The 6,519-nt window shown below is 44.4% G+C and overlaps 1 non-coding gene across 1 annotated transcript; it reads left to right on the forward strand.

Annotated features, from left to right (window-relative positions):
* Positions 1-5,768: 5,768 nt before the first annotated feature.
* Positions 5,769-5,859, forward strand: trnar-ucu (transfer RNA arginine (anticodon UCU)). Its single transcript is given in 2 exon segments — positions 5,769-5,805; positions 5,824-5,859. It is a non-coding gene; the product is annotated as a tRNA-Arg (tRNA).
* The last annotated feature ends 660 nt before the right edge of the window (positions 5,860-6,519 follow it).

Raw genomic sequence — 6,519 nt, forward strand, 5'->3', positions numbered from 1 at the left:
GAAACTGACAGGTGCAGAGTAAATTTCGCATTACCAGACAAGAAATTGACAGATACAGTGTAAAACCCACAGTCACTTAGCAGCAGTTGGCAGGTAACGTGTAAAAATCTTTCTTTCATATCCCAGCTACAAGGCACAAAGAAAATTAGGTACAAACCCAGGCTCACACTTCAAAGACTGAGAGATACAAAGCAAAACACATACTCACCTACAAGTACAGAGAAGAAGACACACTCAGAGGAGTTGCAGATTAAAGACACATGCATGTAACAGAAACTGATGGGGATAGAATCAAACCCTTTCTCACTTCTCTGAAACTGATAGATATAGACAAAAGCTGATGCTCACATCCAAGTTGTTGAAAGATATGTGGTGAAACTCACATAGCAATAGCAGAAACAAACAGGTCCTGAATAATACCCACAGTCACAGACCAAAAACTGAAATATACTGAGTTAAACACCACCTTCTCACACCAGAAACTCATGGCTACAAAGTGAAGCTAACTCTATCCTCCCAGGCATTGACAGGTACAAACGAAAACACTCACGACGATACCAGGTCATGAAATGTACGTAATAAAACCGATCAGCTGGAAGAATAGCATTAATGACAGGTATGGTGCCCAGAATGCGCAGCGGCCTAGAATCCGCCCTATCTGTTATAGGCGCGGGGCGCGCAGGCGCAGTAGAGACAGCTCTGTCAGCAGCTGGAGCTGCGGGTTCGGAGTTGGAGCGGGATATTCACAAAGTGCGAGAAGACCGCGCCCTTTGCGGGCTCACACAGCTGGTTCAGGGCCTCAGGGCCACAATAAGATGGAACAATCCCATCTGTATCTCTGCGGATGGTGGCGGTGAAGCTTTTCACGGTGACGCTTCCCGAAACCGCGTCTATAAATGGATATGAATTGGGGACTGGGCAGGGTGCGTCTCTAAATGAATAAAATTTGGGTACTGGTCAGGGAGCGTCTCTAAATGAATAAGAATTGGGGACTGGTTAGGGAGCGTTTTTTATTCGTTCGTGGGATGTGGGCGACGCTGGCTCGATCTCAGCTCGAGTAATGTGTCCAGTTCTGGGCACCAGGCTTCAGAAAGGACATCAAAGCTTCTGAGACAATTCAGAGGGGATTTACTAGAATGATCCCAGAGATGCGGGGTATCTGGTGAAGCTGGGATTGTTCTCTTCAGGGTAGAGAAGGTTAAGGGAAGATTTAATAGAGATGTTCAGAATCATGAAGGATTTTCATAGGGTAGCGAGGGAGAAACTGTTTCCAATGTCCTGGGGGTCAGTAACCAGAGGACACAGATTTAAAATAATTGGCCAAAAATGTCAAGGGGAGGTGAGGAGAGATCTTTTTACCCAGTAACTGATTCGGATTTGGAATGAATTGCCTGGCTGGGTGGTGGAAACAGATTCAATTATAACTTTCATAAAGGAATTGGACAAATATTTCAAAGTGAAATTCTCCAGGATTATGGGGAAATAGGCAGGGGGTTGGACTAATTGCATATTTTTGTTAGAGAGTCAGCAGAGGCACAATGGGGCCGAATGGCCTCCTTCTGTGCTGTATGATTCTATGAACATAAGAACTAGGAGCAGGGGTCGGCAATTCAGCCACTCGAGCCTGCTCTGCCATTCAATACAATCATGGCTGATCTCATCACGGCAGTTCTTGATTCTTGCCAGTAGATGTCACTTCACTCCAATACAGTGAAGTTTACAAATCTGAGAGAGACACAACAGGAAGAAATTGTTCACATTATAGTGAATGTGTGGGATTTGGAAATACTAGGAGTGGAGACGAGTTATTACTTGTCTGTTCGATCCCCATTGCCCTGTAAAATTATTTCCTTCAAGTGCCCTTTCAAATTCCTTTTGTAATCATCGATTGTCTCCATTTCCACCGCCCTCGTGGGCAGCGAGTTACAGATCATCACCAATCACTGTGTAAAAAAGTTCTTCCGCACATTCCCCCCGTATCTCCTGTCCAAAACCTTCAATCTGTGTCCCCTAGTCCTTGTACCAATAGTTAACGGGAACAATATTTCCTTGCCAACTTATTTAAAACTGTCATAGCCGAAAACACATCAATCAATTCTCCCCTCACTCTCCTTTGATATAGGCAGAACAGCTCTAACTTTTCCAACCTAACCTTGTAACTAAAATCCCCCATCCCTGGATCCATTCTGGTAAATCGCCTCTGCGTCCTCTCAAGGACCCTCACATTCTTTCCAAAGTCTGCTGAGCAGAACTGGAAGCAACACTCCAATTGGGGCCTAACCAGAGTTTTATAATGGTTCAGCATAACTTCCCTGCTTTTGTACTCAATGCCTCTATTTATAAAGCCCAAGATCGCTTATGCTTTGCTAACCACTCTCGCAATATGTCTTGCCACCTTCAAAGATCGGTGCACATGAACCCCAAGTCCCTCTATTCCAGCACACTCTTTAGAACTGTGCCATTACGTATATATTGCCTCTCCCAATTCCTTCTGCCAAAATACATCACCTCACACTTGTCACTATTAAATTCCATCTGCCACCTGTCTGCCCATTCTGATAGCCCATCACTGTCCTGTTGCAGGCAGTTCATATCATCCTCACTGTTTGCCACTCCTCCAAGTTTGGTGTCATCGGCATATTTTGAGATTCTACTCTGTATTCCAAGATCCAAGTCACTTACCTTTAGCAAAAAAAGGCAGTGGTTCTCGCACTGACCCTTGGGGAACACCACTGTCGACTATCCTCCGGTCTGACCAACAACCATTTAATATGACTCGCTGTTTTTAGTCTTTAAAACAATTTACTATCCAAATGGACACTGACCCTCCTAATCCATTAACCTCAATTTTGTTAACCACCCTTTTATGTGGTACTTTATATAATGCTTTCGTAACATCCATATAAACAACATCCACTGCATTCCCTTCATCAGTATTCTCAGATAGTTTATCAACAAATGCAGTTAGATTCGTCAAGCATGAACTCCCATTTATAAATCCATGCCAATTCTCCTTAATTAACTCAAACCTCTCCAAAGGACTTGATTTTTTTCACTGACCTGTTGGTCTCGTGCTGATAGCAAGCTCACCACAGAGCATGTATTTGGCAATGTGACCGTCATCCATTTGGCCCAGTCAACAGAGTCACCACTGACTCAAGAGGGTAAACATGCTGCGGATCCCTGCACGCTGGTGTACTTCCGCATTCGTCACTCTGTCCTGCCAGGAGATGCCCAGTATCCATCTGAGGCAGTGGAAGTGGAAGCTGTTCAGCCGCTTTTTTTGGCTTGTATAAGTTGTTGATGCTTCTCTACTATAAAGGAGGGTGCTGAGAACACAAGCCTGGTACACGTGGAGCTTTGTATTTTCGGTCAGTTTGCTGTCGGTTCACACTTGTCTTCTCAACTTTGACATGACAGCTGCAGCATTGGCAATCCTGGTGCTGATTTCAGTATCAAGGGACAGATTGCTGGTGATTGTTGATTGAAGGTATGTGAAGCTGTTGACAACCTCCAAAGTGAGGTTGTCGATGTTGATGGAAAGTGGAGTCTCTACGTCCTGGCCCATAACTTTCATCTTCCTGATGCTGATCGTCAGTCCAAACTCTTTGCAGGCCAGGGAGAACCGATCTGCAAGCTGCTGTGACTGAACTTCATTATGGGATGTCAGCACAGCATCATCAGCAAACAGCAACTCACAGACTAGGAATTTACCCACTTTGGTCTTGGCGCACAGTCTTGCCAAGTTGAACAGCTTGTCGTCAGCTCTGATGTGCAGGTGAACACCCCCATCTGAGTCATTGAAAGCGTACAATAGCAGCATGGAGAAGAATATGCCAATTATAAAGGATGTGATAACGAGACAGTTCGAAAATGATGATATGATTGGGCAGAGTCAACATAGATTTATGAAAAGGAAAACAGGTTTGAAAAACCTCTTGAGTTTTTTGAGGATGTTACCTATAGAACAGATAAAGGAGAACCAGTGGATGTGTGGTATTTGCATTTTCCTTTGGTAAGGTCCCACACAGGAGATGAGTAAACAAAATTAGAGCACATAGGCTTGGGGATAATATACTGATATGGATTGAGAATTTGTTAACAGACCTAAAACAGAGAGCAGGAATAACAGGTCCTCCTCAGGATGGCAGGCTGTTACTATTGGGGTACTGCAAGGATCAGTGTTGGAGCCACAGCTGTTAACAACTTATATAAATGATTTGGATGTGGGGATTAAATGTAATATTTCCAAGTTTGCAGATGACACAAAGCTAGGTGAAGTGTGAGTTGTGAGGAGGATGCAGAGAGGCTTCTAGGGGACCTGGAGCAACTAAGTGAATGGGCAAGAACATGGAATATAATGTGAATAAGTGTGAAGTTATCCACTTTGGTGGAATAAACAGAAAGACAGAGTATTTCTTAAATGGTGAGAGCTTGGGAAGTGTCGATGTCCAAAGGGACCTGGGTGTCCTTGTTCCTGAGACACTAAAAGCTCTTGTGCAGGTGCAGCAATCAATTAGGAAGGCAAATGGTATGTTGTACCCACACGAGGGGTCATGAGTACAGGAGTAAAGATGTCTTGCTGCAATTGTATAGAGCCTTGGTGAATCCGCACTGGAGTATTGTGTACAGTTTAGTCACCTCATCTTATGAAGGAAATACTTGCCAAAGAGGGAGTGAAACAGAGGGTCAACAGACTAATCTTTTTTTTGCATTTATTTCATTTCATCTCAGTTTGTTCAGTTTGCTTACCTACTGTTTTTTTCCAGGTTTGTACTTGCTGCTGTTCAATATTCAGTCCGTTAACACCTAATCTGTACTAATGCTTTGTCTTTCAACACACCATTAACATATTGTTTGCCTTTGCTGCATGACCTTTTGGTCAGCTATGTGGCCTGGTCCAAACTACACCTTCTCCTTTGTTATCTCTTGCCCCACCCCCACCTCACTTGCTTATAACCTGTGACTTTTCTAATATATGTCAGTTCCGAAGAAGGGTCACTGACCTGAAACGTTAACTCTGCTTCTCTTTTCACAGATGCTGCCAGACCTGCTGAGTGGTTCCAGCATTTCTTGTTTTTACGTCACCAGACTAATCCCTGGGATGGTGGGATTGTCTTATGAGGAAACTGGGCCTGTATTCCTTAAAGTTTCGAAGAATGAGAGGTGATCTGATTGAAACTGACAAAATTCTTACAGGGCGTGACAGTGTGGATGTAGACAGGATGTTTGCCCTGGTTGGTGAGTCTAAAACCAAAGGACATCGTCTCAGAATAAGGAGTAGGCCATTTAAAACTGAGATGGGTGGAATTTCTTCACTCAGACGGTGGTGAATCATTGGAATACTGTGCCCCAGAGGGCTGTGGCAGCTCAATCTTTGAGCATGTTCAAGACAGAAATTGATAGAAATCTTGATACTCATGACATCAAGGGATATGGGGATAGCACGGGAAAGGGGCTTTGAGGTAGATGATCAGCCATGATCGAATTGAATGGCAGAGCAGGCTCGACGGGCTGAATGGCCTACTCCTATGTTCCTCTGTTCCTAAGAGAGCTAGCGCCAGCGTGCAGCCCTGCTTTACCCCACTGCTGATCTTGAAAGCGTCTGATGTTGCTCCATTGTAACTGATGGAACTATGCATGTTCTCGTGGAAAGAAGAGATGATGCCCAAGAGGTCAGGAGGGCAGCCTATCTTCCATTGCAGTTTGAAGAGTCCGTCTCTGCTGACAAGATCAAAGGCCTTAGTGATGTCAATGAAAACGGGTGAGGCTCTGTGGCGCAATGGATAGCGTGTTGGACTTCTAAATGATAACCAAGAAAATTTTCAAAGATTGTGGGTTCAAATCCCACCAGAGTCAGATTTTGGACCAGAAACAGAGGAGCACAACGGAACAACGAATGAAAAAATGCGCCAAAAGCACAGACTCGGAGACAGAGCGAGAGAGAGAGGAGCAGAGCAGGGGAAAAAAATCAAGGAGTGACATCACAATGGAGAGTGAGAGCAGGGAATCAGAGAGCCGCTGGGGTGAGTTCACAGGATTTGGTTCTTTCTTCAGTGCAGTGGAAGGAGCCGTTTGGTGAGGATCTGGTAAGCTGTGACATCACAGGCAAGCAGGTAGTTGATTTGTTTGGAAGAATCGACCTGCTTGATGCGCATCTGGTAAGTGATAAAGGTCCATTTTAGTCCTAACGTTTAAAATAGTAAACACACTAGTGGTAAGTTTAAGAAAATATACAGTAAAATGAATAATTGAATAAAATATTTAAGTAGTTAATTGAAACACGTTAAGGATGACAGGACAGGTGATGTGTCACAGCTGCAGCATGTGGGAGCTCCTGGATGCCAGTGTGATCCAGGGCAAACACGTCTGCAGTAAGTGTTTGCGGCTCAAAGAGGGAGAAAAAAGGAATGTAGTGGTAGTAGGGGACAGTATAGTAAGGTGGATTGACTCTGTTCTCTGCAGCAAAGAGCAAGAGTCCAGACGGCTGTGTTGCCTGCCGGTGCCAGGATTCAGGAC

Source organism: Heterodontus francisci, unplaced genomic scaffold (assembly GCF_036365525.1).
Source record: "Heterodontus francisci isolate sHetFra1 unplaced genomic scaffold, sHetFra1.hap1 HAP1_SCAFFOLD_337, whole genome shotgun sequence".
NCBI classification, from domain to species: domain Eukaryota; kingdom Metazoa; phylum Chordata; class Chondrichthyes; order Heterodontiformes; family Heterodontidae; genus Heterodontus; species Heterodontus francisci.